Source organism: Melospiza melodia, chromosome Z (assembly GCF_035770615.1).
Source record: "Melospiza melodia melodia isolate bMelMel2 chromosome Z, bMelMel2.pri, whole genome shotgun sequence".
Classification (NCBI taxonomy): domain Eukaryota; kingdom Metazoa; phylum Chordata; class Aves; order Passeriformes; family Passerellidae; genus Melospiza; species Melospiza melodia.
Genome location: NC_086226.1, coordinates 52,215,091 through 52,241,495, shown reverse-complemented (window position 1 = coordinate 52,241,495; position 26,405 = coordinate 52,215,091). Strand labels below are relative to the sequence as shown.

Sequence of the window (26,405 nt, the reverse complement as noted above, 5' to 3'; positions counted from 1 at the left end):
CGGTGCAGCCGTGCCCCCCCGCCCCTCCCGGCTGCGGGCGCGGCGAGGAAGGGGCGCGGCTTGTCCGAGGCTACGGCAGCCGGCGGGGGCTGCGCAGCTCCGCCTGCCGCGGGCCTTCCCCTCCCAGGGCCGCTCCTTACGCACGCTGGCTGCCCGCTCTCGTAAAGGTACGAGTTGTCACGGAATGGGTCAGGTTGGAAGGGACCGCAGGGGATCATCTGATCCAATCTGCCTGCTCAAGCAGGGTCACCCCAGAGCAAATGGCACAGGATTGCAACCAGGTTGTTCTTGAATATCGCCAGTTAGGGAGACTCAACAACCTCTCTGGGAAACCTGCTCAATGCTCGGTCACTGCGCAGTAAAGGAGCTATTCCTCACATGTGGGTGCAGCTTCCTGTACATCCGTTTCTGCCTGTTGACTCTTGTGCTCGGCTCTGCTGAGCAGAGTCTGGATCCGCCCTCTTGACACCCTTCCTTCAGGTACTCAGAGACATTGATAAGGTCTCCTCTCAGTTCTTCTCGAGGCTGAGCAGGCCCGACTCCCTCAACCTAAGAGAGGTACTCCAATCCCGTAATCATCTTTTTGCTCTCCACTGAACCCATTAGTTTATCCATGGGATTTAAGTGTGGCATAGCCATAAGAGTTTTTTGAGTATTTTTCTCTTCCCCAGGCTAAGCAAATATACAAATTACTGCATGTCTTGAGCTGTTCAAAAATGGTTAAGCTATTACTGGCATAATGACTAAATCAAACTGAATTGAATTTATCTCTGCAAAGAGCTTGACTCCCAGGGGGTTTTCTGGCTTGGTGTCAGCTGAATTGCATGAAAATAACCGGGCCATGTTTGCCCTGAGTGGCTGTGCTGAGGACCCTGCAGTCACAAGGTTTTTTAAGGAAACTCTTCTGTCTGACCATTCACAAGACCCTGACAGTCGCACTCCCGATGCCAGAGACTTTCACTGCTAGGACCGAAGGCCCTTGACAGCAGGTGGCTTCACTGAAGTGAGCTGCTGGACTTCCTACACACCTTCTGTCAGTGTTGCTGAACCTTTGTATTCAATATAAAAAATTAAGCCATTGAGGGAAAGGAATGAGAAAGCTGCCAGATATTATACACTTTTCCCTTCTCTTTTACAGAAATAAAAGAATACTGCCTAGAACTTCTGACCTTTCCTTTAACTATAGGATTTATAAGCCTGCTTACCCCAACCTGCCACACCAGCAATGTCTTGCATCCACCCAATATACAGAATAAATTAATTTGTTACAAAGTATCTTGATATAAAGAAATACTTTTTTATTAGGGATTATATTGTTCTTTATTAACACAAGGAAGGGGGAAGAGTGATACTGAAGATTGATAACTGAAGATGTAAAATGCACAGTCTTATTGAGGCTTAGGTTCCTCTGAAGTTACTTTGTATTGTTTGGAAAAATTACAATCCCAGCATTTCGAGTTCTTGGGTTTAGCATCTTTTTCCATTGAAAAACAGCAGTAATGCCAAAAGAAATAAAAAATAAAAAAACCAAACACAAAAGACCCCATATACACACACAACAAAAAACACAACCCACAACTACATTAGAAAGAGATTAATTGGAATAATTAATTGGACTAGAATGTGATCAGCAGCTTGTGCACACCAAATGTAACTGTTTCTATGCCCTAATACACATACATGAGAATCTCTATAGAATCTCTACTTGGCTTTCTATAAATTTCTTACACAAAGCCAGACATATTTCTTATAAGCTATCTCTAGGGAAAAGTGTGAATACAAGGCTTTATTTTGTGACTCAAAGCACATATCTTCCTATTTAGTTGTAGAAAAGCTGAATGTTAAATCTACTCCTGTCCATTTACTATTCCAAAATTGGGCTTAGGCACTATGCATCTTCAGGATTATCTTCTACCTGTCAGTTTTCCAAAGTAACTTTACTTTGTAAGTCTACAGATCCTTAGGGCATGGGTAAAATTTCTTTGTCTTGTTCAAATATCCTGGAGAAGGCTTTCTGAAGTCTGGGAAGCAGGAGTGTCCTAGGTCAAGTATGATTTCTTTTGATCACAGTGATTCAGTTTTTATTTTGTTATTGCAAAGAAAATTTCATGGTATGATTGATTTTTTGAATCCATAAAGTGTGGATGAATCTTCCACAGCAATCAGCAAGGTGTTTGAAGCTCTCCACCTGAGAAAAACTGCTTGCTGCTGCTGAACTGCTAGGCCTAGGGTAGGTGATCTCAGATAAGCATGTGTTTCCTACTGCTGACTCTTACCTACTTTGAAATCCTTAACATTTGCAGACTCATCAAGGCACAGGGTTCCATCTTTTTCCCCTTCATTCCTCTTCATGTCCCACACCTCACTAGCACTGGCAGGAGCAGTGTAATTTCAAGCCCAGGCTGGAAAAGCATCTGAGAAGTAAGGAACAGAGTGCATCAAATAGTGGGCCATCTAGGGGGCATCCATCCAGTCCCATGAGCCAGGGTTTGACTGTGGCATTTTCATGAAATTTGGGAACTCTGTCTACATACACAACACAATCAGAGCCAACATGACAATCAGAGGCGCCTGGACAGCAGTTTTTCCACTTGAACTCTTATCCTGTATATTCCTACAGTCTCCATTGAAATCAATTAGTAATCACTCTGCTTTTCCCATTTTTGTAACCAAAGCTTCTGAAGTGCTTGATGGCACTTTACACCTGTAACAAAGCTGTTTAACATGTGACTAGATATTAGCAACCAAGTTTCTGGGTTCCCTGCTCATGGAGTTTCTGCAAGCTGAGCCTGGAGGCCACAGACCTCTCTGAGACAGTGAGGGATTCCTTCTCAGCTTTCTGCTGTCCTCTGTGTGAAGGCTGCTAAGACTTGTACTGAGGTGACTCAGAACCTCACAGGCCTGCCAGGATGACAGGTCATCTTCAGAATACATGTTGTCCTCACTTCAGGACAATCAGAAACATCCTTCTCAGCCACGTATTAGAATTCAGGAAAGTAGATTTGCTCATTGAAAAAGAAAAAAAAAAAAAAAAAAAGAAAAAAAAAAAAAAAAAAAAAAAAAAAAACAGATAGAACCCAGTGTAAAAAATGTTTCTCCTTGGTTTTACTCTCCTCAAAACCTTCTCATTTCCAGTATCTAATGAAGTTACATAACTTTAGGCATACTGCCATGATTCTATGCATTTTCATGATCATAAATATAAGTGTTCTTATCCTTGTTTCTTCCATGTTGCAGATAGTGCTTTCAAAATGATTTTAATTCAAAGAAGCAAAAAATGCAGGGAATAGAGCAGGAGGAACTGTGAACCTCCTTATTGTGTCCCCAAAAACCCAAAAGTCTAATCTTACAGGGCTTTCAAAATTTTTGAGCTATTTCTTGGAGAATTTTAGAATATAACTGCAGCAAAACCACACACTACAGTGGTGCCTTATTTCCTAAATCTTTCAGAGTCACCTGGTTTTGAATCTCCTTCAGAATCAGCTGAATCATGATGGAATGTTTGCTCTGCTTACACAAACTTTTCCTCAAGACAAGGTGAAATGTGTAAGTCATACAATCCTTCAATTACACATGCAGCAATGTAGTTACTTAGCATGTAGTAATCTTAGTAAGTCAGTCTTACTGAGCATGAACTGCTTAAATTGAAACCCAAAGACAAAATCAGAATTTTTTTCCTGCTCGTGCTATGCAATAAAAACTCCAGGGTCTTCTTATCAATAAAACACTTCAGCTAAATTTTAAAGCCAGTTTTTGCAGTTCAAGGAACAAACTAGAGAGTAATTATATTCTTCTTGTCATCATCAAAGGAGTGCATTCAGTCATTTGGTAAAATAGAAACTCTATAAGTCCAGTAGCCTTGTTTACACTGTAACTGAGAAGACCCTGATCATCAGGCTTTGTTCAACATTGTAGTCTAACATGGCAGTAGACAAAACATGCTGTACCTCGGGTGCAGATATCTCAGTATAGTACAAGATATAACCTTGGAACAAGGACATGTGTCAGTCCAAGGAGAGTGAATTCACCACAGTTGCTGATTCAACAGCAGGACATGTTTCTTTATCTCACTTAGTTTTCAGCTGCTGTGCAGCTTATCAGCTAGAAAGTACCACCAAGTTCCTCCCTCCTCTGCAAGGGTGTCAACAGAGCCTGGTCATGGTGTCCCACTCCACCCTTCCTTTAGTTCCCCTGAGACTGTGTTGTGTGGGGGAGGTCACATTCCATCCAGGGAATAGCAACTGTATTTTCCCCTGTGCTTTCCATACCATTATCTTTTTACCCCATCATCTTCCCACACAAGCAGTATTCATAGATTTTGCATTTTCTCATTCCTTCTCAGAGTAGGCATATATCCAGAGTTTGCAAGTGAGGGAAGGAGAGATGTTTTTGTTTGAGGGAATTATGTAGAATTGTTGTAAATTAAGAGCCTGCAAAAGGGAGAAAAAATTCTGAATGGAGACTGAGACAGTATGGAGATGTCCTACAGACATATAGTTGGGTTTGGTTTTCTTCAATTAATTAAAAAACCATGCTGAGGTACAATTCCAAATCTATGGATTGTGGTTTCAGACAGACAAAAACTTTTGATGCTGTTTTAGTAACAGCATTAATTTTTTCCATCAAATTGGTTTAAAAGGATTTACAGCTTTATATGTAAAGAAAACCATTATTCTATCTAAAAAAATTCACAGATAAAGGATCCCTTCTTTGTTTTATACCATTTGAGAGATTATGTCTCCACCCTTAGTTCTTGCTCCACTACTCTTCTAGATCTTTGATTAGTGAAGCCTATCAAAGCATCTTTTATTCTTTTTAAGTATGCAGTTTCACTGAAGCCTAACTCTTAAAATAATTGGAGTTGACAGTGAAAAGGGAATGAGTGAAACAACTACTCAGTTTGAACACACATAGTACAGCAATTGCTTCAGTATTAGAGCACTTGAAATGTTGAGACCTTTCATCCTTTGAATTGTTAGACCCATGTCTAACCTATTCCTACTGTGTTTCTCACAGGATTTTGAGAGCTCTATCCTGATCCTTACTTTTCCAGTGTAGATAAAATATAGAGAAAGAACAACTCTAAAGAGTTCCAATTGAAAAAAAAGAAACATAGAAAAGAAGGCAGCAGCTTTAGCAATTCACCTCAAAACTGGGGCTTCCCTGGCACCTCCATCACACATACTCTGAAGTTCCCAAACAGTCAAGTTTTGCAGTAGCATTTGTTTTATTGTCTGTTTTTGAAAGAGCGGTATTAGGTGTCATTCCAAGTGATCCCCTTATTAGCAAAGTAAACAGATATGTTGCCACTTATTCCGGTAGATATGGCATTAGGACCCCAATAGGGCAACTCTGAGTACTAAAAATACAAGTAATCTGTATTTGACATGACAAATTTGCACAAGAGAATGTGTAAATAAAATTACTCAGAGGATACAGATACGATTGACAGAACTGCTCAGGACATGTTACCTGGTATTTTGCATGACACAGACCTCTTTTTGACACAAAGGGCAGGTATATGTTATTTCCTTAGTTTTGAGAAATCAGCTTGTAGAACTTACTGGCCATCCTCATCTTCTTATTTTTTTATACAGCTCCATATATTCAACCCCAGTGTACATTCCTGCTGTGCTACACAGACAAATACCCATAATATGCTGCATTATTACCCACAACATGCTGCATATCCTGCTCAACGTGTGGAACTTTGCCTCTGTTCATACATGATATATAATTATTGAACATCTCATTTGTGTTTTAATTAGACCCTAAGCACTGCTCTTCAATGAAGCCTGCACTCCTATACCGCACTCCCACTTCTGTTGTGCTACTGAACCTCAGTTAGGTGATACCATTCTGCTAATGCAGCTGCACACTGGTGATGATCAACGTTGATGGTAGCAGTAGTCAACCAGTAGTCTGCATGCTAGTTTTGATCTGTAACATTCTTGAGTCTGCTAAATGCATTCTTAATGTGGGAAAATAGGAAGAGAGACGAGCGAGGAGGTGTGTGGTGTCAGATCTGAAGGCCAGCATATGGCTAAATATTTTTCATGTCTTTCAGTTGACCAAACATCAAGGTTTAATCCCAGTTGGCAACTAAGCACCACCCACCTGCTCAGTCACTGCCCTGTCGCAGGATGAAGGAGAGAATCGCAGGTGAGGAAACTAATGAGCTGAGGTAAAGACAGTTTAATAGGTAAAGCACAAACCATGCACACAAGCAAAGCGAAACAAGGAATTCATTCATCACTACCCATGGACAGGCAGGTGTTCAGCCACCTCCAGGAAGGCAGGGCTCCATCACACGTAACTGTGGCATGGGAAGACAAATGATACCACTCTGAAAGTCCCCCCTTCTTCCTTCTTCCCCAACAGCATATGGTCTGAATATCCCTTTGCTCTGTTGGGTTAGTTGTCTTGGCTGTGTCCTCTCCCAGCTTCTTCTGCATCCCCAGCCCGCACACTCCTGTGCTGCTGTGAGGAGCAGAAAAGGTCTTGACAATGTGTAAGCACTGCTTGGCAGTAAACATCCCTGAGTTAGCAACAATGTTTCCAGCACAAATATAAAACATAACCCTACACTAGCTACTGTGAAGAAAATTATCTCAGCCAAAACCATCTCACCAAACCAGAAATATGACTCTTTATTATGAAGTGTGCATTGCTGGGACTGTTTTGCAGAAAAGAGAGTGGCAAAATTTAAATGCTAGTGAGAAGTCTTAGCCATAATGGAGACTCTGGATCTTGAAGTTGGCATTTTGTTTTTTACAAAATGATTGCAGGAGGCAGAGCAAATTATTCATTTTACTGGTTCTGTGAAGGACACTTGGAGTGGAGATGGCACCATCTGGTGGCTGTACACAGATTTCTGTGTTGTTTTCAACACACATAGTGTTGGATTGATAGGCTCAAGGATTTTATGATAGTTTATATTCAAAAAGAGTTACAGTTAATAATTTTAAATTATGTCCCTTTTTAAATGAGGTGCACATGGAAAATGTGAATTCTCACAATACAAAAGTAGTTGCATTTGGAGTTGGCCTTGGATTGTTGCAGTGGAATTGGTATTTGGAAAGCACCCTCGGCAGCACAGCAATCATCTAGCATTGAATGGGTGTCATCTATATGGAATTAGATAAAGACTGTATGATTTTCCCATGTTGTTTATTCTTAGGTACCACATGTAAAAGAGAAAACAGAACTTACTGCAAAGACATTCTTGCATGTATATCTCTGTCTACAGGATAAAACAATGTAGATACTAAAAATAATTTCTAGACGTCCTTGGGACTAATGCCACATTTGTGTCCCCTTTTGAATGGATATTGTAGTCTCTGGAGAGTCCCTGAAGACAAGCCCTTGCAGAACCATTCTTCAAAGTAACATCTGAATGTAGACCATGGTTCTAAATGAAGATAGTTGGACTGCTCGGCTCAAATGGCAAATCTCAATCCTGTAGTTCCTCTGTATGAGCTTTTTCGTAAAAAATGGTTGTATGGGCTCTTGTACTCCAATGGCACTTCAGAGAGACCTTGACAAATTAGAGGGCTGGGTGATCACCAGCCATATGAAGTTCAGCCAGGGAAAAGGGCAGATTCTGCATCTGGGATGGGGCAACCCTGGATGTACAGACAGAGTGGGGAATGAGACAGCAGCCCTGCAGTAAGGGACCTGGGGGTCCTATTTGAAAGAAAGTTGAACATGGGTCAGCAGTGCCCTGGCAGCCAGGAGGGCCAACCCTGTCCTGGGGTGCATCAGGCACAGCATCACAGCTGGGCAAGGGAGGGGATTGTCCTGCCCTGCTCTGAGCTGGGGCAGCCTCACCTCCCGTGCTGGGGGCTGGTTTGGCACTGCAATAGAAGAAAGATGTTAAACTGTTAGAGAGCATCCAAAGAAGGACCAAAGATGGTGAAGGACCTTGAGGGGAAGCCAGTATGAGGAGTGGTTGAGGTCACTTGGTCTGTTCAGCCCAGAGGAGACTGAGGACAGACCTCATTGTAGCCTGCAACTGCCCCATGAGGGGAAGAGGAGGCGCAGACATTGATCTCTTCCCTCTGTGACTAATGACAGGACTCAAGGAAACGGCACGAAGCTGAATCGGGGGAGTTTAGGTTGGATATTAGGAAAAGGCTCTCCACCCAGAGGATGCTTGAGCACTGGAGCAGGCTCCCCAGTGTAGTGATCACAGCACCAAGCCTCTCTGTGTCAAAAAGGGTTTGTACTAAGCTCTCAGGCACATGGTGTGATTCTTGGGATGTTGTGCCAGGAGTTGGTCTTGATGATCCTGATGGGTGCCTTCAAATCCAGCATATTCTCTGATTTTGTGATTCTCTGATTCTGGGTCAGCTGGCTCAGAACCTCTTTCGTAAAGTTGTCGCACAGGTTTTTTATGAATCTTCTGTCCCGGATTGTACCATCTGTGTGATATTCCCAGCTGATTTGTGGTAAGTTGAGGTCCACCATAAGGACAAGGGCAGTTGACTTCAAAGTGTCCTTTAGTTCCTCAAAGAATAATTTGTCAGCATTATCGTTCTGGCTGGGAAGTCAGTAGCAGACACCCACAATGACATCCACATTATTTGTTAATCCCTTGATCTTAACTAGTGTCTCTCATCTGTGCCATCTGTAAGCTTCATAGATTCTGTTATTGTCATTACATAGAATGCCACCTCCCAGCCTCTTCTGTCCTGCCTGTAACCATCCAATACGACACTCCTATCCCATCATAAAGGTGATTTATTGAAAACATTGTTCTAAAACTGAATAGGGTAGGCTTTAAGGTGTCACAATGCTAAAGAAAATTATATGCTTATAAATAATGGTATGTTATCATGCATGCATTTTGGATTACCAGACCACTAACTTTGTTGTATATGCACATTAATTAATCTGTTTTCTACAAATAAAGGCCCTAGTCTATTTGCAGGTCTAACTTATTTATAATTAGCTGGCAGGCCCTTGTGTCATTGTTTTGTACTCCCATGCCATGTTTTCTGATGTTTTGAAAGTCAATTTAGGGCCTTGTCAATTTAGAATTTAGGGCCTTGTCTGCCATTTCATGCCCCTGCTCAATTCTAAATGATTTGGCCCTTGGAAGCTGCTTTAGAATTCTTCAGATTTCCCCTTCCACTGCTCCTAGTACTGCATTAAGGTTGACCTTCAGTGTCCAAAAGTATGCTGTGCTCTGTATGTCAAAAGTGCTTAAACCCAAAATGTGTTTTACTTTGTTTTGGTGTTTTTGTTGCTGAATCTAGTTTTTATACTGGTTTTTATAATTTATATAAATTTAAATTACCCATACATTTAGAAAGACTATACATGTGTATCATAAATGGCATTATATAGTAAAGCATATCTGTTACTGAAAGCTTACCAAATGTATTCCTTTTAACATCTGTGCGACATTGCATCTATGCAACATCTGTTGCATCTATGCATCTATGCAAAATATGCATTATCAGTATTTTCCCTAATTCCTTTTTTGTTGCTGTTGTCAAAACTTAATGTATGTTTTTTGTAGAATTGAACCTGTGAGATATGAATGTTTTCAGGAAATTGCAAAGTGGATTAGTAGCATTTAATTTTGTGTTTGTACCAAAGAAGTATTTGGGTTTGAAGAGAAGTACTTTTTGTGGATTTTTAGGAAACCAGAAGATGGCAGCAAGTGTTGATCAGAATTTTGTGCCACTGAACCTTTTCACACCTTCAGAGCAAATCAATATCCTTTGTAATGCAATTATTTGCTTTGAATGTGATGTGTAGCAGAAAAGAGCTAATTTACATTTGTATCAGTACCATTATTTTGCACAGGGAAGTAAGAGGGCTAATCCATTTCAAACAGATTTATCCATTTGAAAAGACTAATACTGTGAGGGGCTATCAGTGTGCACATGCCAAAGAAATTAGGCAATAATTGCTGAACACATAAATACAAACCCACGTGTATAGTGACTTTTTCTATTAGTACTTCCATCTCTGGAGCTTTTTGCAGCACGTGTTTTCAGGATAGGCAGGCATATCAATGGTTGAAAGTATTCATGGTGATGGAAGATAACCTTTTATGTTGATTTCAGGATAGCTCAGAATGAAGGAAGTGCTTCCATGGATCTTGGTGGGAACACTTAAAACTGAGGTCTAATTCTTCTCAGTGCATCAGTCTGTTTCTAATTTGGCAGGGTAGATAGGATTGAACCAGCAGACAGAGATGCAGGAGGTTTAATGTTTTCTTTCTGGATTTTGAGTACTGTGTATAATGTTAGTTTGTAGAAAGGTAGGAAGAAACACGAACCCTCTGCACAGTTTAATCAGAACTCAATGGAATAATTTTAAATACTTTCGGGAAATTATCTACTGGACCACACACTAAGGCTAGCTTTGCTAGATAGCTCAGCATATCTTGGTAAAGTTCAGATGAGAAGAATGCTCCCGACTTAATATAAATGACCATGGATCAGAGAGGAGTCAGGAGAGAAATACTATGAACCTCACAGGTAATTAAACAGTAGTTCTGTCATATAAGCATCCTTCAAAGTGCTTAAATTTAATGAATTGCATGTAACTATTTTGATGTAAGGTTTAATTGTTATCAAAAGTGACCTGGAAGCCACTTACAGTTTGAAAAGCCTGCTGCATATCTTGTCTCATCTGGGCCTTCCTAAGTGTGAAGAGTCTTCATCTATTTTCTCCTCAGACAAACCATCCCATAACTTTGATTATGCCCGTGTCTTAATTTTGTTTTTCCACTTTTCCTGTTCAAGATACATGTGAGCCATGAGTGAATAGTGATATATTGATGTTTATTCAGTGACTTAGTGATGCTACCTGATATTCTTTTCCTATTAAATCATGACATTTGACTTGGTTTTCTGTGTCTGCTGGTAGTCCAACAGGCATACAGTGAGGGAAGGAAATAAAAGCAAAATACAACAATTCAACTGAAAAAAAGTAGTATTTTTGCACATTGCAGTATCAGTATGTTCAGGAATTAATTTCACTTCTAAACAAAACAGCTGTGAAATCTTTTTTTATTTTTTCTCTGTCGAGTGGGTAGAGTAGTGGGGGAAAAATGGACAAAACTTGTGAACTCCAAGGTAAACTAAGTGGCCATACTAAAATTATAGGAATAAAAAAAAAAAAAAAAAAAAAAGACCATATTTGTTGGACAGATGTCTGTAAAAAAGATTCTGTGTTGCACTGGTCAGGGGAATGTTAGAAAGAATTGTTGATGGATCAGAATGCCATCCAGCGGGTAGAAAAACATTTTAAAAATAGTGGTTTGAAAAATGTAAATATTCAAATGTCTTAAATGACAGTATCACCCATAAATACTATAAGATTGAAAAAGAATAAAGGTTATTACACCTATCTGATATAAAAGATAGGTCATGCTGTAAAGTAGGTATGATTTATTTCCAAAATTAAATGCAGTAGAGGAAGTACCACAACCTTTTTATTTGGTCCTTCAGGACCTTTCTGGTTTAGAGACAAGTTATCAGATTTAGACAGGAAGTAATTACACTTTTTTTCTGCTAGTTAATTGGTTTGTCAATTGAATTAGTCGGTTTGATTCTTTGGTTCACTGTGTGATTGGTGAAACTGTGAGAAACTTCTCTCACTTCCTAATATAACAATGCTGTAACAACAATTCTAAAATAAATCCACTATCCCCATTAAATGCGCAGGTCTAGGAATATATTCTTTCATAACACATATTGTGACCAGCACTGTTCTTGGCAACACAGATAGGGTGATGAAGTGCACCCTCAACAAGTTTGTCAACAGCACCAAGCTGTGTGGTATGGTTGACATGCTGGAGGGAAGGAACGCCATCCAGAGGGACTGTGACAGGCTTCAGAGATGGGCCCATGCAAATCTCATTGAGTTCAACAAAGTAAAGTGCAAGGTCTTGCAGCAGAGTTGGTGCAATCCCAAGCATAAGTACAGTCTGAGTGAGAAATGGATTGAGGGCAGCCCTGAGAAGAAAAACTTGGGGGTGTTTGTGGACTAGCAGTTCATTGTGTGCCCACAGCCCAGGAAGCAAATTGTATCCTGGGCTGCATCAAAGGCAGTGTGGCCAGCAGGATAAGAGTGGAGTCTGCCCCTTTGCTCTGCTCTGCTCTGCTCTGCTCTGCTCTGCTCTGCTCTGGTGAGACCCCACCTGCAGTGCTGCATCCAACTCTGGGGTCTCCAACTTGGGGAAGACATAGATCTGCTGGAACAAGTCCAGGGGAGGACGATTAAATTGATCTCAGGGCTGGAACGCCTCTCCCATGACCACAAGCTGAGAGAGCTGGGGTTGTTCAGTCTGGCAAAGAGAAGACTCCAAGGAGACTTATAGCAGCCTTACAGTGCCTGAAGAGGGCCTGCAAGAAAGCAGGAGAGGGATTCTGTACAAGGGCATGTAATAGTAGGACAAGAGAAAATGGCTTTGGGCTGAAGGAGGTTTATGTTAGACATTGGAAGAAATTCTTTACTGTGAGGATGGGGAGGCACTGGAACAGGTAGTGCAGAAAAGCTGTGAATGCTGAATCCCTGGCAGTGTTCAAAGCCAGATTGGGTGGGACTCTGAGCACCTTGGTGGTGAAAAGGGTCAATTTCTTGAAGCGTGCTTCTTGTGCCATGCTGAGTTCATAAGATCCATTCATTTACTTTAGATATTTTCTAGTGCTGTTCAGTCAATTGGTGGAATAAGAGATAGGTAATTGAGAATGAGTGTCAAGTAGTGTCAAGATTCCTAGTTCATAAAGTTGATAACTCTTTGTGTGATTACATTAGTCCCTTTACAGCTGATACGGTTTCTGGTCTCCCTCTCTACAAACTTTTAAAATAAGAACATGTATTACTCAACAAATACCACATCTACACTAGCACTGTTTTGCTTCTGAGCAACTACAAAATTGCAGAAATTAAAACAAGTTAGACCTTGATTTTGAAGGCATATTTTTTCTAATAAGAAAAAAACCCTAACCAAATAATGAATTCAAATCAGTGAAGAATGAGGACATCTCAATTGATTCTTTAACTATATGTATGATAAATTCTGGTGTCTAGTAATGTTTAATTGTTCTGCCTCTTCTATTTTTGGTTTACCTTATCGATCATTTCCATTATTACTCTCCTACACAGTCTTTCCTATTCCCATTCAAATTAATTTCTTAGTACTCAGTGGAATATATAGCCTCTGGAGGGTGATTCACTTTTGTAGTAAGACAATTGCTTTTTGGATTACTTAACCAGTAGGGCAATAATGATATAAGCAAATGCACCCCAGCTTCTCTTATTCAAATCTACACAGAAAACAGGTTTTACCACCTGAGGATATGATACATTGAAAATAAATTTTAAAAATGTTTTAAGGTGCAGATGTTCCATTAAATGTATCCTGGTGACATTGAAGCACATCTATCATCTCTAGCTGCCCTACTGGAAAAGACTATAATAGATTTTTGTCTTCACAGAGCGTAAAGTGCCAAAAACCTAGAAGACCATTTTGGCCAGTATTAAAACTCTCCTGTATTTTCTTGGTACAAAGTTAATCTCAGTGAAGAGGTATTCTTTAATAAATAGTACCATTATATGTACATTCATATTTTTTGTGCTTTTTTCAATTGCAAGAAGAAATCTCTAGTCTGCAGTCCATATGTTTGTTAAAACCTGGTGTTATTTTTTCATCTGTTTAATAACACGTACTTTTCATTTTGTATACATTTCAGTTGCCCACATCCCAACAAAGCTTTGTTGTAAAGCATCAGTCATTTACATTTACTGTACAAAAATTCATGTCCTCACACAGCTACTGGCTCCCCAAGATTTTCCTCCATTCTCTTTGTATCTTCTTCAAGTATCCCTCACCCTGGTTTTCATCACAAGCTTCAGGGGAATCCCAGCTCCTCCTTCCCTTCCTTCTCCACTGACTTTGTTGTCTTCAGAGCTGTTCTCTCACATGTTCTCACTCCTCTCTTTCAGCTGCTTTTGTGCAGCAGGTTTTTTTTCTCACTTCTTAAATAAGTAATTTCAAAGGCACTAGCACCATCATTGATTGTCTCTGCCTTGGCTTGTCAGGTATTGTAGCTGGCATTGGCTCAGTCAGACATGGAAGAATGGAGGAACATTCTAGCACCTTCACTCATGCCTTTTGTCACCCTGATATCAAAACCTTGCCATGCAAACCCAATAAACGGTATTAAAAATATCTTTGGCTCCCTAAAATTGAAATATGTCCGAGTCATATTTTGGGAATACATAATTCTGGGGATATTTAGTACTGCTACATGTCAATAAATTATAAATATATGCAAATAAATATTTAGCTGTTCAAAGTTTTATTTCAATGTGTTGTTGATCTTTGTATATAAAATAATTATTTATAAAATAAGGTAATATATATTTTATATTTTTAAAACAATAATAGTCATATATATACATGTATAAAGGATGCAGCACAAGTCTTTTGAATTAGCAACTGCTATTCATATATGAAACTGAATCTAACAATGCTTAAATGTAAACTTTGGAAATTTGCCACGTATGTTAGCTAATTCCAAGTTGAACATTCACAATACCACGTGAATAAGTAACACTCAGTTACAGCATTCATGACATTAATTCACCGTAGCAATTTGAGCAACTTTCAAATTTGTTTTATAAAGTGAGAGGGAGAGTCAAAACTGAAGAAGACTTTAGCTGTTAAAAGTTGTTTGAAGCCCATTGAGCATGAACCCGACTACTGAATAATGCAGACAAGATAATGAACTGGTGACAAATGAGCCCAAGCCAGCCCCTGCTGAGTGCCAGGAGAATATGTTTATTCGGTAGATTTATTATCTCAACATCTTTTTGCAGTGACCTGCAATTTAGAGAAAAACCACAAAATATTTATAATCTGTGTGTTTTTATTTGTAACTGCAGGACAATGTTACTTTTTATCTAGTTGTCAGTTAAAGATGTTAGAATCAGTTTGCTAGGTTCCTCTTTCAGGTATGTAAAAGCAATTAAGAATTTGAATAGGAATCCCAGTCAAGTATGTTCTTTCACAAGCAGTTCAGACTGTTAAATTATGTTCAGGGCAACAAACCCACTAATCTCTGCAAAGGTTGTGTTTTGAGACAGTTTTCCTTTCATAGAAAACCTTGCTTTATAAACATTGTTACTGTTATTTGTTTCATGTCCTATTATAAAAAAGAAGTGTAGGAAAGAGTTGCTTAGTACATAAGGACAAAAGGACTTCCATACAGAATTATCATGAAACTCAATTCTTGAATTCTGTAAAATATTAAAGTAACTGGCTGCATTAAGGTTGATTCATCAGAGTCTGTGCTGGGTAGAAACTTCTTCACTTTGCTCTTCCAAAGTACCGTGCAATTAATAGTATTTTTTATTCTTTTTTATCAATTTCCATTTCAGTGATACAGTATTTGGAAAATGAAATTAAAATATTTAAACATGTAATTACTTCTATATATTTATATAGTTATAAAGCACATAATAAAGTATTGAAAAGTTTAAAGGCATTTCAGATTTAAATGTCAGTTCCATATATTTTTCTTTTAACTGCATAAACTACTTAATGTCCACTGCTTTATAGTATTTTCCATTTTGAGGCAGCTCCTAGGTATACACCATCTTCCTCTTCAGTTCCCAGAAATGCATCCTTCCCAGCAGCGGGACTTTTGGCCAAACAAAGAAAATGCAGTTAGATCTTTTACTATTAATGGTTCATCAGCAAGAGAGCTGGTCATGAAGGTCTTGAATGGATCCTGGAGATAGTTTTATTCACATTCCGCTGTACACTAAAATCGTATTTCCAGGAGCATATGGATTTAGGCCTAGAATTTCATGTTGTCAGAGAAAATCTGTCGCATGACATCTTATTTTTTAATACTTAGCCTTATTAAATTACACGATTTTGCAATTAAATCCTCAATTCTTCTTCCCTAGTCTTAGACAGAGAAATTGTAAACAAAAGATGTATGCAAGGATTGCAATGACACCATTTTTTGCTATCATTTTTTTCCTGCTGCTAGTGCTAAAAGAAGCAGAGAGTTATCTCACATCTTGGCTACCCTTTCAAGGTCCGGTGAAACCTGTAATACATCTGCAATGAGGCAACTACCTTGGTAAATGAAGGGATAGTGAAACAGATTGGAAACAGGGTGAATGGCCAGGCCCAAAATATTGTGATCACTAGTGGTTTATACCGTTGTAAACACTGGGGCCAGTACTGTTTCACATGTCATCCATGGCCTGGACATTGAGACAGAGTGCACCTTCAGGAAGTTTGCAGAGGAAGCAAAACTGGGACAATTAGCATAAACATCAGAGGGACTTTGCCATGCTGGAAAATTGGGCTGGGAATCATCTCCTGATGTGCAAAAGGGAGTAAGAGAAAGATTTGTCTCTTGAGAAAGATGCACCAGGACATTCTGGGGGTTGTTCAGCTGCAAAGTATCGTTGCACAGTACAACCTGAGGGACAGTGGACACTGCGTTGAAGATGATCAAACAGCCCCTGGAGCTGCAATATGCCAACTGTTGTCAGCAGATGGAGCGAAGTGATCCTTCATCTCTGGTAAGCGCTGGTGAGGTACATCTGGAGTTCTGGGTAAAGAGATACAAACATACTGGGGTAAGCCTGGTGCAGGGTCTAGAAGGTGATAAAGGGACTGAAGCATCTGTCATGTGAGGAGAGAGTGCGAGAGCTAGAAGTGACCACCCTGGAGATATTGGCTCAGGGAGATCTTAAACATGTGTATAAATGGCATAAAAGAGAGAATGAAAAAAGAAGGAGATAGGCTCCTTTTACTGCTGCCTGATGCAAAACAAAAGACTATAGGCAAAAATTTAAAAACCATTACATTTTTTCTAACATAAAAATATTTTTATATTGTGAGGATGGCCAAACACCAGCAGAGTTTGCCCTGACAGGCTGTGGAATTTTCTTCTGTGAAGATATTCAAAACTCAGTTTGGTAGCACTAGCTGAGCAGTGGGTTCCAAGAGATGACCTTAAGAAGTCCTTCTCTGCCTTAATGATTCTTTGATTCTGCTAGGTTTTGGTGGAGATGAGAACAGTATGTTTTTTCACTTGCTTATGTGTAGTGTGTGTGCTGCTATTTTTTCTGGAAAACAGAAGCTTGGCTCCTGAATTCTCTGAGTAGTGGTCATATAGGTGTTTATGAGGGCCTGGTTTGGTGATAGGAAGGAGGGAAGAGGAGAAGAATAAGGAAAAGGAGAAGAATAAGGAAAAGTTCATTCTTTGTTTATTCTACACAGGGCTATCACCAATTTTTATCAACATGACACACATTTCAGTTAGTTAATGGTATTCAACAAGTTCCTATGAGCCTCTACATACTGAACAATTAATACATTCTAATATCCAAATGAGAAAGTGTTACTTTATCTGTCACTTAACGTATATTCATAAATAATCATGCATACAAACATATTAAATCATGGAGAAGAGTAATGAGTAATTTTCAAGTCCTGGCAACCAGCAGGATTTGATTGGAATATGCTGTTTGGCCTACTTGGCCTTATTAAAACTTTCGAAGAAGGGGCAGCATGTCCTTTTTAATCTGTTTCTCAATGAGTAGTAGTAAATAAATGAACATGAGATTGGTGGGTATGACAAATTACTATGCACACTGACAACTTATAAACACATCATTGCTTAGGGAATTACTATATGAATATATACAAGCAATTACATGTTTTAAATTATTTATTTCATTTTACAAATAATAAACCACCAAAGTGGAAATTGATAAAAAAGAGAATACAAATATAATATTATATCAACTTTTTACTGAACTTATTAAGTGGAGGCCTCCTTAATGAGGAAATTAATAAATGAAGCAGTTCATTATGGCTAAGCATTCTTTGTTGTCGTTAAGAATTTGCTGGCATAGACCTGTTATAGTCAGTTTAATTATGATTAATATCTTATCTTGAATTCCATCTCCATTCAGATCTGAGAAACAAATGCAAACCCTATTACATGATCAAAGTTCATAAAATAGGGTAAGCTGCTTATGACCTTATATTTTATTCATTTTTACATTCATATTTATCAGTTTTTATAAGAACTACTGTCAATCTTTCAATAGTTTTTAAAAATGCATTTATTCATGGTATGTTATACAATCTCTTGTTCTTCTTAGAAGCAGGATCCTATGTTCAAGATTAAATGTCTCAACAGCTCTTTTACTCTTTTTCAAAATCAGTAGCTGTTATTTGTTATCAATTTAAAGAAAGATAATCTACTCTTTGTCTCTAAGATTTACTCCAAGTAAGACTTACTAGATTGTCTAATTTAAATTGATTTTATTTAGCCAAAGAACTCATAAACATCAGTGAAAATTGTACTTCAACTGTAATCAAGTTTTAATCTCTCAGTTCTGTGGGGTTTTTTTCTCTGTGTGTGTGTGTCCATGAATTGATGAATGGGTAATATTTTTTAATTAGTTTGTGTTTCTAAGAGCCTGTCAGTAATAATTGGTCCACAATTTCCAGTATTTAACTATATATGGAATCAATAAAGTCTCATCCACTTATGACCTAATAGTTCAATCTAAAATAGTTCCCATGCTGTCTTTGGCTGTATGGTACTGGTTACATTAATGTTATCATTTTATTCTCTAATTTCCTTCATAAAATATCTTAAAAATTGTGCAATCAGACTCTACATCTGTAATTCCTCTTCCCTTCAAGCCTCTACCTTTCCAGAGAATTATAAGTCTAAAAAAAATGAAATTTCTTTGGCTTTCATTAAACACGAAACTGAAAGAACTGCATGGTTTGAGTACACATATGAGTCATGGGCTCTAGAGAATGTAGGAAGCAAATCTATAGTGTCCCAGCTTTAGTGCTTCCATTGCTCACACAAAACTTTCTTTTCCCTTGCAGAGTTTCAAAACAAATTGTTTTGCTATTCCTATAAAAATCAACATATGGGATGATTTGGCAACAAAAAACAAAAAAAAAGTTTCATCTACTTCCCCAATGTATTTATATAAGCCAACAGCATCATGAAAATTAAAACACAGTCTTGTAGAACCTCTGTAAGACCCATCCTCTAACACTAAGGGGAATTGGGGTCTGCAACTTCTTTTTTATGTAGCTTCTAATAATTCTTAAGATGTCATTAAATAGTGAGTTGATACTGTACATTCTCTTTAACTGGAATGTCCTTTTCATATCAGTATTTGAAAATAGGGATTTGATCTATCCAATTGCAAATTACCTAAATTTATCTACATTGGGAAAACTTTCTTAGTCACAAGTATTTGTGCTGTGGTCTATTGGTTTTGTGATGCACTCTTCAACACCAAAATGTTGTGAGTTCAGTTCAACATGTCTGAACTGCGTTTGGGACCAAAATCTTCTGAAGTCCTTTGAATCATTCTCTGCTCTGGTTTTTTTTCCTCAAAGGGAAGAATTTCCCTTTTAAAAGGGACCATTTGAAAACCATCTCGTAACACTTCTGATCCCTACTATAACTAGAAACATGGGTATCTCATCAATATATAAATCTGTGAAGCCAAAGTAGTCTGTATGAGTGAACAATTTGAAAGATTACATTTTTAATTATGACTCCCCATAGGTATTTGCGGTCATATGTTTAAGAGCTTGTGATGTACATGAACATTACATCTTTCAGCAGTCTCCACTACTGACTTCGTGAGTCCGCCCTTTTGAAAAGCACCCTCTATCAAATTTATGATGTCTTACTTAAAATGGGTACTGATCTAAGTCTACTGAAGGCTTGATTGTATAGCTATGACTGTCCCAGCAGTTAATCCCATGAGGACACCCTTGGTTTGACCAATGATTTCTGTGTTTTGCTGGCTTTGAAACTCCTTTCCAGATCTTGTCTAATCTTGTCATTCTCTATCACAGTATTTTCAGTATCCATCTCTCTTTCTCTTTTTCTTTCTTTCCTTTCTTTCTTTCCTTCCTTCCATCTTTGTCTTCCCATTATATCAAATCTCAAACCTTTCTTTGCTTACTCTTATCTCAGCAGTATTCCCATTTGTTTCTACTCTGCCAGTGCTCACAAGCGTAGATATTAATTGGATTTCAACTTCTCAATTATTTCTGGTCACTAGTATATCACCCTGCCTGTTAAAACTCTACCTTACCCACATTTATAAAACTCCCTTTGGCAAATTTGGTTTATGGCAGTTTTCAATCAGTTTTAATTTTACTTTTTTTGACATATATTATTCCTGTTCTGATCTCTGTATGTAGGTACCAGACTCTTCAGATCAAGGCTATCGCAGGTGTCCAGTTGACATTATTCATCCTATTCATAAAATCATTTTAATGACAAAATAACTTAACTATCTAATCACATGATCACCACTCTGCTTTTATGGAAATATGATGAACATCACACTAAGAAGCATTTTTAACAGATAAATAAATATCATTAGTGCATGCACCTTTATTTTGTTTGTAAGATGTCTGATCTCTCCTTTGTAATAAATTATATAAAAAAACTCTGACTGTAATGTTAGTCATGGGCAGTTCAGAAAATATGCAAACCTAAGGATGATTGCAAGTCAGAAATAATTTTCCTGGGATCAAATTCTCCCCTGACAACATTTACTTTAACTACTTACAACTGTGTAAGATAGGCATAAGCTGCCGTCTAAGTAAAGATCTGTGTTCATTTTCATAATTGACACTGTGTACCATATTTTGTTTTCAAATAAATGGCTTTAAAAGATCATGAATCAGTGTTGTGAAAAGTCTAGATTACCCTTACTGACCTAGTACTGACCTGCTGTGTAACAGAATAGAATAAAATAAATTAGTCCAAAAGGAGATTCCAGCAGCTATAGCTGCAGAGGTGAGTGTTGTTGTGTTGGCAGAACTGTTGGAAGTGATAATTCCTCTGTGCTCCACTGGTATACTTAGACTTGGATGTCGATGATTTTTCATGTCATAAATAAGTAGCACAAAGGGAGAAAAATATGAAAAATACGACTGAAAACCTGCAGCCTAACCTTTCAATACTGACCCAAATAGGGCTACTGATTTTCTGCTCAAGTATTTACTGGTATTATGACTTATCGCTACATCTCTTTATTTAATTCTGTGTATGCTGAAAGAAAAAGAGCATGGAGCGAAGTATGACAAGATACAAGTATTTCTAATAATAGTAATAATAATTCTAATAATAATCCTATAGGTAGGATTAGCTTCACAGGAAAATGTGTATGCCTGGGTCAGGTGGCAGAATCCAGAGTTCCTGATTTAGCTGTCTGGAATCCCCACAGAAAATACTTGATTTTTAATGGGATACATCAAAGGCCTTCAGTAAGATACCTAACCTAGCCAGTGTTGACTGAGTGTCAAACTCAATTTCTTTATTTTGTGGCTAGAAGGTTGTGCATCCTGGTTTCCAGAGGCTCCATGATACAGCATTCACTCAGGCTGCATAAGACATGGCTTCATTCCTGTTTAAGGTGAGTGAAATATCTCTTCTTCATGGAGTATGCTATTAATTAGCTGTCCCCTGCTACATATAGCACTGAGATGTTCCCTAGGTGACTAAAATACTGTTGGCCAGGAGCTAAGCCAACCAGATGAAGGGACACAGCAAAGTGCTCAGTCCTAACACTTTCCATCTTTAAGGACTCTTATTTTATTGTGCATAGAAACTGTAACCCAAAACCTCTTCCCCACTAGACAAAAGATATCCAAACTGGATTGTATTGTTAACAACATCTCCTAGCAGCCAGGGTATGGGACAGAAACAAACAACCTTGTTGAGGCCAAGAGAAAAGGGGCAGTTTTACCCATTAGGAGGGAAAGGAGGCAGTCTGTGGAGGCACTAGCAGTTCCCAGTTTTGCTGCTCTACTCAGAGGAAAATTCAGCAGACAGGAAATTGTCAGCCATCCACTCTACCATTCCCTGGACTGCCATTCATGTGTGACAGAGTGCAGACTTTAAACCACTGTGAAGTGGTTTCCAGTCACTAGCAGCACAAGGTATTGTAGTGTTATGGTACCTGCAGAAATTCTGATTCTACTATATCTGATCAAATTCTCTCATGAAATCACATAAATTACAATTAAATAAAACACATCACTATATACTATATTTATATTGTTTTCTTAACATTGTGTTGGATAGTCTAATGAACTAGTATAATGCTGATGCTAATGTTTTTCTGTACCTACTGAGAAAGAATAGTTCTACTCCTTATTCTGAGTGGCAAATCTACTTAAATATGGTCAATCCGTAGGCAATTGTGACTGTGCTCCAGAAATGCAGAACATATGAGCAACTCTGCATATAGAACTGGCAGGTCTACAGTTTTTCACCAAAACAAGAGACTGATCCAGCTCCAGGTGAGGTCACTGGGACTAATGTTGATGGTAACAACAGCAGAGATGTGACATTTCCTTGCCCGGAGTTTAATTTATTCTGACTATTGTAGGGAATATTTTTAACCTTCTGTTCCAAAAGTCACTGGCTTAGACTGGCACAGATGGGATAGTGCTCCAATATCAAACCACAGCAGCAAAAAAAAAATTACAGCAGCAAAAAAAATTACAGAAAGTGACCCAGTGTAGAATCTAGGTTGTATTTAGACAGCCATTCCTCAATTTTAAAGCGGAGGTGGGGGGTGTTTGTTTGTTTGTTTGGTTGGTTGGTTGGATTTTTTTGTTTTGGGGTTTTTGTTATTTGGTTGCAGGGATGTGGGGATATTTTTTAGGTTTTTCTCATTGTTCAGTATTTTATGATCATCAGGAAGGTAGTTGTGGAAGTATGTATTGTTTCTCATGGAGATGCAGTCAGGATTATAACCCCCTAATAAACATAAATTAGAGTGCAACTCATGTTAACCTCACACTAGAAAGCAGAAAAAAAAAAGGACATATCTCTTGAAATAAACTGTAATAATCATAAAAGGCATTGTAAAATGGGAAATAATGTGTAATAGCTTAAGTCTACATGATGTTTAAACATGTAATTAAAATAGAGTTTTGGGACTGCAATGGTGAGAAGTGGTAATGGGAGCAGTAGTACAAAATTCCAATAATTTTAATAGGTACATTTATGAACTCTATTCTCTCTAATTAATGTGATTATAAATATGATCCATATCAGATTGTGTTTCAAAGAGAAATAAGTTTTAGCTTTGTTGTTATAAAGAAGAACTAAACTTTGGTACTTCGTACTTTCAAAAGGCAAATAAAAAGATTTGGGGGTTGTGGGAGACACGAGAGTTTTGAGTTTTGAATGGCTTGAATTAACAATACTTTGCTTTGGACAAAGTGTATTTTGCGAAACAGGCACAATGCCTTAGGTAAGGTGACAAACAATATGTAAATTTTATTCTGTATATTCTATTTTGGTGAAAGTGGAAAAACAAATTGCTCTGGTTTTGGTTCATGGCAATGATCACTATGCATAAATATCTCTGAATTGGGAAGGTAGGGGTATTTTACTTCTGCATTATCCTGTTTTTCTTCCAGTCAGACCATTTCTTTAGTGAATCCTTGAAACAAAAACACCTTTCTATTCAACTTTCACCGTGATAAAGTGTTTTATCTCATAATTTGTATTTCTGCAGTACAATTCTATTATCCACATGCACACACACACACACACACACGCACGCACACACACACACGGACTTTTGATTTTCTTAGGATATGTACAAAATTCTACTGTTTTGATGAACTTTGGCACAAAATTCCTACATAACAAAATTCACTAGAAAATAATGTGGGTAATTTCTTTGTGGATAATCATGAAAGACTAAATTATTGGCTTTACAAGGTAAACAATGCTGAAATTAAATATCAATCCCTCTGGTGTTTCAAGTGTTTCAATTTCTTTTTTACGTAAAGGAAAAATATTCAATTACAGAGCCATTGCTCCACCAATAACTTGGTGGAATTATTCAACGGTCGTGTTTGCACATAGAATCAATTGCTGTTTTTACAGCTATCTCCTTACCACAGTTTCAGGAGGAGGTTTCTGTAAATGTTGTGTATCTTTACCAGCTTAATTCTCGTCAAATAGAAAGATGCTGCAAAGCATTCTTCCATACCACCTTCTCAGGTTTTGTTATTTTCACTCAAGACAATTGTTCTGGATTGAAGGCAAATACAAAATATTATTTTCGTGTTTGTTCTTTGTATCATGCAGCTTACCTGATTAACTGGTGTTAAAACAAATAATTACAAATACTCATCCTTCAAGGCAAGTGAAAAGAATAGCCTGTAACTTCAGTGGTGCCAATGGGAATATATTTGACCTCTCATCTCCAATCCTGACATTGTTTAACCATGTCACACAACTAGCGAATTTCAATTATTTGTTCAGAAGAGCCATTCATAATTGCCTGGTGTAAGCCTGCCTTTAGGATGCAAAGCAGAAAACAATGAAAATGCTAGTCTCGTGAATTAGAACAGCATCACTTAAATGTATAAATTAAATGGGCCTCTTTTCACAGCTTTCTCTTTCTATTCTGAGAGGCCTCAGCCTGGTGACATCAAAGACAGGATTATGTGAGAAGATAAAAACTTGATCTAATGTCCATGTTTGAAGTCATGAAAGTCCTCTTCTCATCAAGCCAAAATAACCCTCCTTAAAGCACAATGAGCTCCAGTCCAGGTGCAGGGTGGGAGCGGGGGGAAGGTTTCAGCAAGGCACTGAAGATATGTCAGAAAAGCCAAAGAGTTGTGCATTAAACCATAATCTTCCTAAATGTGCTAAGAGATTGTATGTAGGCTTTAAAAGCTTTGTCCTGTCAATTAGTTTGTTAAGTCTCCTTTTTAATTGAAGAATGCTATTATGCATGTGGCCAGATTGGCCTTTAATGAGAACATACTCTGTTACATGTACTTATAGAGAAATCTTCATGATATATGAAGAATCAAAAGAGGAGTACTAAAGCACAAGGTCATCTAAGAGTACACTGTGAACATATGTTGTTGGTGTCCCTGCATGTAAGACTCAGTTTCTGATATGGCTGATACTCTGCCTATGGATTACAGAAGGATTTATGATGTAGGGCAAAACTGTGGCCTTTTTATACTTTAAACCTTGTCCCTCTCTGTGAGAGAGTCTTCTTACATTTGAATATTCTCTCATGTGGTGAAATTATCTTCTCTGTAGTCTGTAAAAATTGAGATCAATGGAAACTTTCACCTCATAAAAAAGTACAGTTTCAGTGCTTCATAAAGAATACTTTTGTTTTAATATAAGCATCTCCAAAACATGTCATTAAAAGTACTTGCTGTTATAACAGTGAAGAAACTATCATGGTCTTGGACAGTTTCAGAAGACCAAAGCAAGTGCAACTGTCCAGGTTAAAATGAATGCAAGCTAATTGCTGTAAAATTTAACGGACATCAGACACTAATGAAAATGTTTGCCTTAAGTACGGTCTATGACCTTGTAATGTGGTCATCTATTTCCCTGCATTTCAGCTTTTTACACATATTCACTAAGAGAAGAGGTACACAGCAGGTTTTCAGTTCATAACTATGGGCAATCAGATGCAACAAACTGCATGAAAAATAAGTAATTGACCATATGCCTGATATTCGCCACAGCCTCAATTCGAGCATCAGATAATTCACAATGGTTTTGTCATATTCGGTTCTACTCCACTGGTGGGGGAGGATTTCTCCTGGTTTATTGACCATAACTTTAAAATTATATATCTATTATGTTACTGCTTTTTATTTCCCTTATGTTTCCAGAAAAACAGTTGTTATTATGAAATATTGGAACAAATATATTTCACTTTATTTGAATTATGATGAAAAACATAATTCTCTTTTTCAAAAATTTGATCTTTTACTGCCTTTATATGTACAATCCATGTAGCTACATATTTTGATGGCTATAATGTAGTTTAATTTCTTTCATTTATAGTCGTATGCAGGCACACATAATTTCTACTGCCAATTCCTCTGGTCCCTGCCTGCCTTTTTTTTTCACTTTGTGAGGTCATTTCTCCTTTCTCCAACTGGGTTTAAGTCACTAAATTCATCCTGCCCTTTTCATTTGTAAAAGTTTTAAGACAGGATATTCCTGTTGAATGGGAAGATTTATTACTGCAAGATTCATGTAAAGGCCATCAGTAGCAACTTCATTGAATTAGTCCCTGACAGACACAGAATGTTTCTTTATGATGTAGGACACGCAGATAAATGCTAATTCTGTAGGCAGGTAGCATATTAATTAGATTTCACTAGAATACAGAAACCTTTAAAATGTGTTTCCAATGGTCTTACTGCTATGACATAATTCTTCTATCAAATCAGTCTTAGAGGTGAATATTTTCTTCCGGTCTGGCTTTCAGGCAGCACAGTGGCACTAAAGTCATTGGATGAGTACAAAGAAAGGTTTTCATTACTTGATGAT

The 26,405-nt window shown here is 38.0% G+C and overlaps 1 long non-coding RNA gene across 1 annotated transcript; it reads left to right on the top strand.

Moving 5' to 3' along the window:
- Nucleotides 1-114: 114 nt before the first annotated feature.
- On the top strand, nt 115-24,613 carry LOC134432113 (uncharacterized). Its single transcript, XR_010031225.1, has 6 exons — nt 115-167; nt 3,451-3,546; nt 6,068-6,162; nt 21,394-21,477; nt 22,261-22,366; nt 24,484-24,613. It is a non-coding gene; the product is annotated as an uncharacterized LOC134432113 (long non-coding RNA).
- The last annotated feature ends 1,792 nt before the right edge of the window (nt 24,614-26,405 follow it).